Source organism: Suricata suricatta, chromosome 12, assembly GCF_006229205.1.
Source record: "Suricata suricatta isolate VVHF042 chromosome 12, meerkat_22Aug2017_6uvM2_HiC, whole genome shotgun sequence".
Classification (NCBI taxonomy): domain Eukaryota; kingdom Metazoa; phylum Chordata; class Mammalia; order Carnivora; family Herpestidae; genus Suricata; species Suricata suricatta.
The window spans coordinates 93,921,247-93,933,530 of record NC_043711.1 but is presented as its reverse complement, the minus strand read 5'-3'; the positions used below and the strand labels follow the sequence as shown (position 1 = coordinate 93,933,530).

Genomic DNA, 12,284 nt, shown 5'->3' with positions numbered 1-12,284 from the left:
CTCACGCTCCGAATGTTCTGTTTGTGGCTTCTTCTCCCTTTGAAAGCCTTGCCTGGCTTGATGTGAATCCTAATTAAAGTCATGCACAGCGTGACTTTTAATTAGCCTGAGCAACCCCATGAAAGGCATCAATATTGAGCAGGATAATTGTGCCAAGTGACTTTCCCCCAAGGATCAGCAGGGTGCCCCGGCTGGCGGGAGGCCCGGCACCCATGCTGGGCGGGGCCAAGAAGGGGCCACCCTGGGCTCGGCCAGTCACAGTTTTCTTTCCGGGGCTGCCTCTTTGCAGCCAGGAGGCAATGACATTTATGGGGGTTGCAGATTTATTTCATGAAAACTACATGCGATTTAAAATAGGTCCCAATTAGCTAAGACAACTATACCCTAAAAGACAAGGCTGGATTTTCTCTCTTGGGGCCAATCAGCAGGGAGGAAGGTGGAGGGAGGGGTAGAGGTCCAAATCTGGCGGGAGATTTTGCAGGGGGAGGAGCAGGGAGGAGGTAAATAAATGGAAGATGAAATCGTTCTTTTCTTAACCAATAAAATGATTGGAGCGCAGTGATTTCTTAATGCAGAAACAATCTCACTCTTCTTTATTCCCCCAAAGCCATAGAGTTTTCCAGGCCTTTGCTCATTTATCAACCAGAAATGTGCCCTGGGGGGAGGGGAGTTATGGCATTTTCTGCACAGGAGAATTCATTAGGAATTCTGGAATCCTGACATCATAATTCACTCCTAGCGCAGCTGGCTGCAAATTTCCCAAGCCCACGGCTGGGGAGCCCATTTAAAGCCACAGGCAGGCTTCCGGCAAAGAAACCGGCTCAAAATGGATGGCTGCTTATAAACAGGACACCAGGACATCTGCTTAGGGGCCTCGGCTCTAACAGCTCCCCTGGTCAGTGGAAATGCGGCTTTAAAGAGGGTAAAACATATTGGGAGACAGGCCTGGGAAACCCTAGAGCTAACGAGCGGAGCAGAAGGTAACTGACGCGTGTCAGACATGGAAACAAAAGTCAGTGGGAAAATAGGATTCTAACTGCCCCAAAGCAGACTTCTGTGAGACACACACCTAGCTTGCAATCTAGGTGTGGCATGTGCTGAAACAAATGTAGAAGAGGCAATTGGTGACTGTCTTTTCCCTGAAATTATTTACGTGCCTTGATCCCTTACGTTATAAACTGAACATTTAAAAAAAATTTTTTTTACATCTTTACTTTATTTTGAGAGAAAGAGACAGAGCTTGAGGTGGGGAGGGGCAGAGAGAGAGGGAGACACAGAATCCAAAGCAGGCTCCAGGCTTTGAGCTGTCAGCACAGAGCCTGACGCAGGGCTTGAACCCATGGACTCTGAGATCATGACCTGAGCCAAGGTTGGACACTTAACCAACTGAGCCACTCGGGCGTCCCACGAACTGGACATTTTTAAGGAGTCAAGACAGATTATTCGATTTCACAAACGGATACTGAGCGCCAACAAATGGGACACCTTGTTTCACATAAATTTCAGAAGTGAGGAGGACAGATGTGTGTGTCGGGGATGGGGAGGGGTGGTCTTGGTGGCCCAGCTCCTAGGGCAATGTAAACCCGACGAGTTGGGTTGACAGCTTGGTCCGCTTCAAGTACCCCGCAGTCAGGAAGTAGCTCCGGGCTACACTGCTTCCAGTAACTGTCCATATATCTGTCCATCTCAATCTGGCCAGGTGCTTTAATGACAAGCACAAGGTCCTTCCGAGGAAAGGAAACCCTTTCCTTGACAGCTCTCGCTCACCCGCCGGCTTCTTGTGTGAAACCTTCCTCCCGTCCATACACGCACCTTTGGTCAGCCACCATGTTCACCAGGATATGCAACTGTGGCAGAGAGAGAAAAACACACAAAAATGCATCCTCATAACATCCTTATCAGCCAGACCAAGTCAAGAAATAGCACTTTGCCCCCAGCCCCTCCATGGCCACATCCTGGTGACATCCCTACCCTCCTTCCGGAAGTAGCCACCCTTCTGGCTCACAGGGTGAGTCACCCTCCCCCACCACGTCCATCTCCATCGAGTCGCCGCCCCAGGGGCCTCCTCAGACCCTAGAGCTGATTACTGATGTGGTCGATCTTGGCATCTTCTAAGGTTTCCTTTGCACATCTCTTTTCCCGAGAATCCCCGTGTGACAGTCCCAGGCTGCATGACCCGTAGAGTCTCTCATAATCCAGATTGTGGCTATTCCATATCGATGGTCAGTCATGGGATCAACACATCTTCTCCGTCCTCCAATGGCTCCTGCATCCACAGGCATGGTCAGAATTTTGTGCGAATCTGAAAAAAAATGCTCTGAGTTCTAAAGGAGGTCTTGGGGCACCGAGGGGGATGAAGTTGGAGGGTTAGACCACGATGTGAATCCCACCAACCAAAGACCACTGGGAATTCGGCTACAGCCACGGTTCCATTTGTCCAGCCCCCTGCACCCGGGGAGACCCCACGACAAGCCCATGCTTCTGTGGGGCTTGGGCTTCTGCTGAACCCTTCCACGAGGGGGGTTAAGGAGCAGGGTCAAGAAGTGGGACACTTTGGTGGCTGGGCACCTAAATATTTTTATCTCAGAGGCAGAAAGAGGAAAGCAGGGCTCATGTCTTTGGGGGCAAAGAGGCAGCCACTGCTCACGTTAGCAGGAAAGGGACTTGTCAATCATTTCTGGGTTCTCTCTCTGCCTCTCTTCACGCGTGGTCATGGTGTGGCTTTGCTGGACCTATTCGTATTCTCTGAGCATCATTCCTGATGATTTGGCTACATCATGACCTAACTGCCAGCTGCCAGCTGCTGGGATGGTTGTTTTTCTCTTTCTCGGATCCCCTCCTGGGTCTCACTGCAAACAGGGCTGGGTTTACGTTGTCAGTGGTCATATTGTGGAAGGCCTTGACTATCCATGTGAGGAGGTTTCTATCGAACTTGGTAGATAAGAAGCAGCCACCAAAGATAATCAGGTGCTGGAGTGACTGACTTATCATCGCGGTGTCAGTCTTTTGGGAGAGAAACGACTGACCAGAGGCGGTGTGTCTAGCTCGAGGCAGATGTTACGGTTGAAGTGAGAGCCAGCGCCGTGTGAGTCAAGGCATTAGTGATGGGGATGGAACAGAGATGGCAAAGGCATTGTGGGGGAAGCGGGGGTGGGGCTTAGAAAATGACAAAGGACCCAGGACAGCATGTTGGGAATGAAAGAAGACAGTGAAGCAGGTGCTGATGTCCGCTAACCCAACAGCCATCTCCACCCTTCTTGCCAACAAATCCCTGAGCATTTTTACGGAAAATGCAAGAGCCTTGGTTGGCCAAAACCAATCCTGACCAGCCCAACCATTGGGCCCGATACTTCCCGACCCCCTGCAGTGAGGCCTGCCTGTGACCTCACTGTGGCCAAGGGGACCTAAGAAAACATGTGATGGAACCCCTGGAAAAGGTCTATATCCCTATAAAAAGAACGGGTACAAAGAGGTTGCTCCCTGAACTGCCCTTTGAGTCCTGTTTGTAGAACAAGACTATGCGATGCCTGAAGCCGCGCTCCCGACTCTTTTTTATGAATCATTGTTTGTGCAGGTTGCTGTTAGTTGAGGCCCAAAGCATCCTAACCTACACCCGGGAGAGCCAAAGATGACGCCAGCATCCTTGGGCCTCCGTGACGGACCGGATGGCTGAGGACAAACAGACCAGTGAGCAGGAGAGGTGGACTGGGGCTGGGCGGGAAGATGGTGAGGGTGTTGAATCTCCTGGGATTAAACAGACAGAGAATATCATTATCTGGGCTTGGGACAAAGGCTAGAACCCGAGAGGGAGGCTCCCGGTGCTTCCGCCATCTCTGGGAACCTGCTCATCAGCAGAAGAGCCTACAACGAACTGTGGGCCCACGGAGGAAGGAGCTCAGGATATCTTCCAAAGATCAAGCCCGTACAAGCTCCCGAGGGATCGGATGTGGCTTGGGAGGGAAAGGAAGGGGGCAAAGATGACTTCCAGGTTCGGGTCCTGAGCACCTGGGAGCATGGCCTGGCCGTTGATCGAGATGGAGAAGACCAGAGGAGACACTGACTGAGAGGGCGGATGAGTCTCATTCGGGTAAGCTGCGTTAGTGTGTCAGGGCCACTAAATGCACGGGATGAGAGCTCAGGGGAGTGTTGGCCTTCACGTATCAATGGAGGAGATGTTAATGCCTTCAGCCAGAGATCTCCCAGGGAGAGATGCAGGCAGTCTTAAGAAAAGAAGAGCCCCTCCCTAATTTCCCAGGCTGGATTTACTGTGTGGTCTTGAGCCGTTTGCTTGTCTACAGAAACACGGATGAAGGATCTGACCCCTGAGACCCCGACCTCTCTGTGACTCTATTATGGTCCAGGCTGACCACTGCCTGGGAGCCGCAGACTAACAATGGCCACTGGCCTCCATCAGCACTGACCCCTCTGGGGAAGGAGACCTGCTCTTGTGGGCCATCACCACGTTGGACAAAACGCCCCCAGTTCTTCCAGCCATGGCGCTGGAGACCTCGACCAGCAAGACCCTGCCTCTCTCCAATGTTCCACAATAGGAAATCGGAATCATTAGAAAAATCCGCCAGCTGGAGGCCTGGAGTGGCCGGTGGGGTCAGCCTGCTCTGCGGAAACAGCCCTGGGAGGCCATTTGCCACCCATTTATCCTGCAGCAGGAAACGAGAGCCTACAGACACGACCAGGAACCTGTGGACAGGACAGCCTCTCCCTAGGAACAAGGGTGTGGCCATCCTTCCTCTCCCCAGAGCCCCGCAGATGTAATCGTCCACACTACAGGGGGACCCGGTTCCGTGGGAGCACACTGCCCTAGTCACACAGTGTCTTCTTCAGCCCCGCTCAGCGGCGGGGCCCCGGAGGCCGGAGAAACCTCGGTTGCCAGGTCACGCAGGCTATTTGCGGAGAGCGCAGCACAGAATGGAGACTAGAATAGATTGACCGGTTCTGCCGGTGAACTGGAAACCGCTCGGCACCCAATAGGTCAGGGCTGGCAGGCCGCCCCAGCACTTCGCACTAATGGGGCAACGAGGAAATCTGCGGCAGCTGCCCTCCCACGGGTGCGGTGTGTGGTGGTTCGAAGCATGAGCCACGGAGACCCGCCCCCTTGGTTCAAATCCTGGCTCGGTCAGTTTTGTTATCCCAACTTCATTACCTTGGACAAGTGACCTAACGCTCTGTGCTTAGAAGGTCCACATGAAAAAGGGGAGCAGAAATGGTACCCACTTTATAGGACTGTTGTGAGGATTACACGAATTACCTTGTGCAAGGTCCTCAGAACACCGCCGGGGACCCCGAGAACCTTGTATGAATGAGGCTCGACATTCATAAGGACGGGTCCCTTCGCCAAATCCCAGCTGGCTGTTTGCAGAATCCCCTGGAAAACATCTGGACTCAGAGCTCTTTCAGGACACGAGGGGAAGACCCTAGCTCACACATGACTTCCTTCTGCTCTCTGGCCTGATCGAGCCAGCAGTTACTGACTGGGAGTCTGCAGTGGAGGCAGCGCAGGGCCGGAGGCACAGATCCTTACAAGCAAGACGTGGAGCTGAGACGTAAATGCGTGACTTGCTGAAAAGAAAGGGGTATAAGTCAGGTCCAGGAGAGTGACCGCAAAGGGTCAAAGGACAGCATGTGATTAACACCCGGACACTTGGGTGACAGTGAGACAGGGCAGGATTTGAACAAACCGCATCAGCAGACCAACTACTTAGTGAAGACCTCCAAGAATCAACTAGAACCTTCAGAGATCATAACTGTTTCCAGACGTCCAATGAGCTACGAGATCAGCATATAATTAAGGAGCCAAGCAAGTCAATTATAAGATTCCTATAAAGAGAAGAACAGGTAAGGAAAGCCTGGACACTTGTTGAAAAAGGAAGGGATTTTAGGAGGAACCTGCTCTACCAGATCTGGTGTCGATAGAAGACTAACAAAAAAGGTTGATGGAACAAAATCGAGATTCACAAATTAATGTGCCCTCTGTATTAAAAATAAGTAGTTATTCTTTCTCATTGCCAAGGAGTGAAATCCTGCCACTTGCAGCAATGTGGGTGGAACTGGAGGGTATTATCCTGAGGGAAGTAAGTCGGTCAGAGAAAGACAGATACCATATGTTTTCACTCATATGTGGAACTTGAGAAACTTACCAGAAGATCATGGGGGAAGGGCAGGAGGATTCGATAGTTACAAACACAGAGGGAAGGAGGCAAACCATAAGAGACTTTTAAATACAAAGACAAACTGAGGGTTGATGGAGGAGCGGGAGAGGGGAAATGGGGTGGTGGGCATGGAGGAGGGCACTTGTTGGGATGAGCACGGGGTGTTGTATGTAAGCGATGAACCACAGGAATCTACCCCCACAACCAAGGCCGCACTGTATATACTGTATGTTAGCCAACTTGACAATAAATTATATTAAAACAAATAAATAAGTAAATAAAATAAAAAGCATAAATAAATAAATAAAATAAAAAATAAAAATCAGCAGTTAAACCCAAACCAGAAACAAGTCCAATTTTCCACAGCAATTATATAGAGCACTTAGATGTAATAACAAGTCTTTGCGATCCATAGAAGTAAAACTTTGGAAAGAAAGAGACGATACGATGCATAGCATATTCCTGGAGGGAGTGAATATTGGCTAGGTATTTACTGCCTCTTTCTTCAATCTATAAAACATGAAGCTCCAGAGGTCACCACGAGGAATGTGGCATAAAGTGAATTTGGAAAGGCAAGTCATAGAAACATTTTTTTTTTTTGAAAAAAAGAAGTCATGGCGTGAGCTCTACCAGAGACCCTCACAAATTGTAATAAGTGAAGCGTGGAGCTGGTTGGGAACCGAGCCACAGAGCTCAGTAGAACGTTCGGGAAAAGACAGGCTTTGCAACGTGATAAAGTTTGCATTTCCATTTTTTCTGGTAGAAGATTATTCAATAAATGACATTCAGAACACTTTGTGAGTGTCTAATATAGATAAAGATATTAAATCCGTTCCATATCTCATTATGTACATCAAAATACATTCCAGATGCATGGCCAAATTAAATGTAGAAACCTTCCGTCTTGGAAAAAATAAGTGAAAGTTTACACACTATTAGGATAATCTGTAAACAGGACAATAAGTGCAGAAAGTTCAAAGGAAAAGTATGTGAATGTGAAAGTTTTCTTCCAATAGCTCTCAAATTAATTTGTTTCTTTTTTTTAATGTTTATTTGTTTTTGAAAGAGAAAGAGCACAAGTGGGAGAGAAGTAGAGAGAGAGAGGGAGACACAGAATCGGAAGCAGCTCCAGGCTCTGAGCTGTCAGCACAGAGCCCGATGCGAGGCTCCAACACACGAACCACAAGATCATGACCTGAGTCGAAGTCGGATGCTTAACCAACTGAGCCCCCCAGGTGCCCCAATTTGTTTCTCAAGTCTACAAATTTATGTCAAGATATCATTTCTTGTCTGACTTCATCCACTAATTCATTCATTCATTCATTCATTCATTCACTCATCAAGTGCCAAGTCTATGGCCATCGCTGCTGCCGGTACCAAGATGCAGCAGTTTTTTAAAAAAGAGCAAACTCCTGGTCCTTCAGCGCCTGCACTGCAGTGGAGTGACAGGGAATCAGGATAAAGAAGTAACATATATAATATGTCAGGTTGTGTTCGGATTTATGCAGAACAGTAAAGGAAACAAATTAGTTACATGTGGGGAGGAGTCAGAAGTCAGGAAGGCTCTGAGACACTGACGTTGGCGCACAGAGCTAGGTCTAGGAGGAGGTGGGGGATTTCTGTGGCTAAGAGCAAGAACCCTGAGACAGGTGTGTGGCTGACCATGCTTAGGGATCCTCAAGGAAGCCCATAAGGGAAAAGTTGCAAAACCAAAGCCAGGAAATGTTAGCCCAGGGCTGGGGACTGTGTGGGCTCTGGTCGCCCCAGGGTCAGACAACAAAATGGCCCTAGAACCAGACTCAAAGGCAAGTCTTACTTCCTTACATACTCCTTCAGCCTGACGGACACTCCTTCACCCATTAGCCTCCACCCTCTTCCTTGAGGATTGAGTCAGCCCTGGGAGGGAGGGCTCAACACGCTCCTGGGACTATGGGATTTACCCCCCAAACTACATCCCCACTGAGCAGAAATGGGGTGTCATTAATGATCATTCCAGGCAAACTGAGACTTGTGACTACCTTAACTGGATGCTGTATTTGCACTGCACTTATGTAAGATTGAGGAAATCTCCACTGTCTGCACAGAGAGTAGGGGATGGGCTGATGGTCCAAAGGATTGGAACCCCGGCTCTTCCTCTGGGCCTCGGTTTCTTCATTTGCCAAATGGGGGCTGCAGTAGTAATCCCTACCTTTCATGCTCCTCTAGACACTCAGCGATCAATGCACGAGAAGCTCTTCAAATGGCCTGGCATGCAGAACGCTCTGCAAAGCCTGGCTCCAGAGTCATGGCTCCGAAATGAGTCTGGAAGGTCGGAAACTGAAGTGTGGGCAGGAAATTCTGTGTCCTCAAATTCCCCACCTTCTGGAGGCCACCAGCCTCCTTGGCTTCTCAGCTCTTTCTTCCAAAGTTGGCAACATCAGGGCCGAATCCTCCTCAAGGTGCCATCTCTCTGGCTGTCCCTCTTCGGCCTCCCTCGTCCACTTGCAAGGACCCTTGTGACGACACGAGTCCACTCAGATAATCCAGGATCACCTCCCTCTTTTAAGATGAGCTGATTAACAGCTGAACTCCATCCACAACTCTCATTTCCCTTTGCCATGGAACCTGGTGTCTTCAGTTTCCAAGGATTAGGACACAGATGTCTTTGGGTAGCGGGGGAGCCTTATTCTCCCTACTACGGGGGCAAATGAAATTAAATCTCTCCTCCCATTCCAGAGGGGGGAGCATGGAGGCCCTGGAAGAGGAAGAGAAGTGCCCAAGGCACTACCGCTGGCCAGTGCAGGAGCAGACTCCTCCCAAATATCCCCACTTCCGGCCAAGGCTTCCCCAGGTGGAGAAAACTCCATGTGACACAATCTGCAGCCAAGGTGTTCAGAGAGATTTATGCACTGCTCTGGTGGGGAGCACCTCTCAGCCTGGGCTCTTTGCTCTTGGTAATAAGAGGTACAAGTAAACCCAGTGACAGTGACTTTCTCTGTTGCTGGAAGTCATATCAAGTTCAACAGTAGTAACTGTAGAAGCACCCTTCCCAAATCGCAGATTCATCACAGAGCATATTTCAAAATAAGCGTCTTGTTCCCACCCCCTCGAATACAAAATCGATACTGTAGTCGTGCTCAGGGCAGCCTGCGATGCAGGAGCCGGTTTAGTCATACTCCCCCGTCTCAAAGGTCACTCGGGAGCTTTCATCCCGAGCACAGCCCCTCTCTCACCCAGGCTGGAGAGAGATGAGGAGGTGGGTAATTTATACACGTAATTATCCTCACAGAGCGAACAGATGGGGGACTTTCTCCAGGGGACATGGTGTACAACGTCCCATTTCTCACTGGGGCAGCAGGGACAGTTCCAATTAACCAACTTCCCATGAACTATCCCCCCGCAGAACTCAGGGGAGGGGAGGAGGAGGAGAAAAATGCTCAGGGTCTGCTTCGCGTCTGGTGCAGCTCGGTGTCCACTTAAAAGCTTCATGCTCTCACTGCAATTAGAAGCCATGTTCTCGGGCTCCTGGACGCAGAGGCTCTTACGGGGGTCCCTCCTCTCCTCCGCCAGGAGGCCAGCGTGGAGGGGGGTGCTCCGCCCCTGTGTGGGAGCACAGGGGCCTCAGAGGCACTGCTCCGGACCTAAGGGATGTGCAGCGTGGCTGGGCGGGGAGCAGAGAGGCTGACCCCTGGGAACAGTGGAGGAGGTGAGGGCATGCACCTGTGTTGGGGGTGTGGGGGGGACACCAGGTTCCCATTCCTGCTAGGCGCCATACCTAGCTGTGACCTTGAAGCCCGCATTACTACCCTCCAAGCCTCAGTTTCTCTGACCAACAAAGAAGCGTGGTCAACACGGCCTGAGAGAGCTTGAAGGAATGGCCGAGAAGGTGCACGTCGGGTATTTCATTACATCCCTTTTCCCTCTTCTTCACTCTAGGGTCTCGGAAGCGAAAGTGCAGCCCACTGGCTTGGGGTAAGTGGGTAAAGACTTACAATGGGGGTGCAGGCTGAGCTCAGGGGCGAAGAAGGGCGTGGCACATGCTGCCTTCCAGGCGTCCACTTGTCCCTCCGACCCATCAGGACCCTATGTGTTCAAGGCTGCACTGCCCGCAGCTTAGATACTCACTTTCCCAGACGCCCTTGCAGCTACGAACCACGTGACCCCATTCCGGCCAATGAAACCCAGCAGATTGCGCATTCGCAGAAATGGCCTCTCACTTCTGTGACGCAGGAGCCACGCCTGGCTCCTCCTCTCTCCTTCCGACCTGGAGGAGAAGCTTGCCTCTTTAGAGTCGGAGGGTGGTGAGCTCGTGGGTGACAACCAGGGAGCCGACGACCCCAAGAAGGGTGACACAAAGAGCCTGGTCCCTGGAACGAGTGACTGATGCACCTTGGCTCTCTGCACTGCCAGCCTCCGGTCTTCTGGAGATGGGAGAAAAACAAACCTATCTTCATTTAAGTCACTCTTGGATTTCCTGCTACTTGCAACCGAAATGAGTCCTAACTGATACAAATAGTTTGTCAGAAACGGGAACGGCCTTTCGCGCAGGAGGAAGTAGAGGAAAACAGAGAAGCGGGGCTGCTGCTTCCCCACTACCCGGTCAACTCCAAGTGGCCAGTCCCGGCAGCCTCACCCCCTGGAGGGAAGTCTCTCGGAAGGTTCAAGCAAATGAGTTCAGAGATCAAGAAAACACCCGAGAATGGACGACCGCTCCTGTCTCCTCTCTTTCAGACACTCTTCACATCTGGAAAGGTGGGCAGCCATCCAAGGATGGTGTTGGCCTGTGGACAACGTCCCAGAGATCCCGGAACAGAATGTGGGAAAGATCCGGATTCCTTAACCATGTTCCTGAGCCTGTTACCCAAACCGCGGCTACCTGAACTCCCATGTAAATAATAATAATTGTTGAAGTCATCATTTGTTGACAGCAAATGTTGGGTCACCTGTTGCTTGCAGCCAGAATCATCCAAACCGATGCTCTGTATTTGAGGGGAAAAAAGATGCATTGATCATCCTCAGTTAACAAAGCTGATAGCATCTGGTTGTTTTAAGTCTTTAAGTCCCTGCAGACATGGCTTTCTTTAGTATTCCAGAGTGGAGCATAGCACTTGCCCCGGGGCAAGACTCTTCCCGTCTTTGATGAAGTCTCTGTCACTCGTCAGGAAGTACAGCGTGACTGGAGGAACGTGGATGTGGGCCAGGCTGCCAAAGTCTCACTCCTGGTTCTTCCAACTTCTTGCTTTATGACCTTGAATGAGTTGTTTAAACTTTCCTTTCCTTGCTTACTTTATTTTTAAATGCTTATTTATTTTGAGAGAGAGAGAGAGCCTGTGTGTATGCACAGGAGCAGAGAGAGAGACAGAGAGAGAGAAACCCAAGCAGGCCCCATGCTGTCATCGAGGAGCCCGACACGGGGCTTGAACTCACGAACTGTGAGATCGTGACCTGAGCTGAAATCCAGAGTCAGATGCCCAACCGACTGAGCCACCCAGGGGCAGCTCCTTGTTTGTTTTAAAAACAGAGAACAACCCCTCCCTCATGGGTGGTTGTAAAGACGAAATAACATAATACATGAAAAGAATAGTTCCTGGCATCTGGCACGTGCTGTGTAAGAGTTAGCTGTTGTCATTCTGATACACAGACAGACATTGTTAATCCCAAATGTTTTTCTGCTCTTACAGCAACAATATTCCCATATTACAGATAAGGAAATCGAGGCACAGAGAGGTTCCCACAACTAGTAAGTGGAGAAGCTGGGATCCGAGCCCAGGCAGTGGGGCTCCCTGGAAGGCCCAGGGCCAGATCTCTTAACCACCCTTCTATTCTGGATCCTTCCCATGGTGGTCGGATCGAATGAGGCGGACGGCTAACCAGAGTGGCCGTTACACAGGCTGGACTCATGAACATAGTCAAGCACCAGCAACAACGACATGCTCCCTCTTTGCCAAGCTCCTCATGGCTTTCCAGCTCTTGTCATTTCAAAGCACAGTTATAATTTCTCTTTTGCATTTTGGAGCCACTGAAAGGGTCAGCGGGCTCACAGACATAGAGGGAATCTAGCCAAGTCCCCACCATCTGGCGCCACCCAGGAGACAGCTCATGCTGTGGCCCTCTGCATGAAGCAGCCCTCGAAATGCC

The 12,284-nt window shown here is 50.5% G+C and overlaps 2 long non-coding RNA genes across 3 annotated transcripts; one reads left to right on the top strand and one right to left on the bottom strand.

The window, feature by feature from the left end:
* Window positions 1-750: 750 nt before the first annotated feature.
* On the top strand, window positions 751-11,060 carry LOC115274188. Of its 2 annotated transcripts, none has more exons than XR_003901129.1 (4): window positions 751-895; window positions 3,575-3,687; window positions 10,083-10,118; window positions 10,878-11,060. It is a non-coding gene; the product is annotated as an uncharacterized LOC115274188 (long non-coding RNA). The 2 variants fall into 2 exon arrangements; XR_003901130.1 differs by having other exon boundaries at window positions 3,575-3,700.
* On the bottom strand, window positions 1,461-5,421 carry LOC115274189. Its single transcript, XR_003901131.1, has 3 exons — window positions 5,267-5,421; window positions 2,088-2,302; window positions 1,461-1,847 (listed from the first exon to the last, which is right to left on the bottom strand). It is a non-coding gene; the product is annotated as an uncharacterized LOC115274189 (long non-coding RNA).
* Window positions 11,061-12,284: the final 1,224 nt, after the last annotated feature.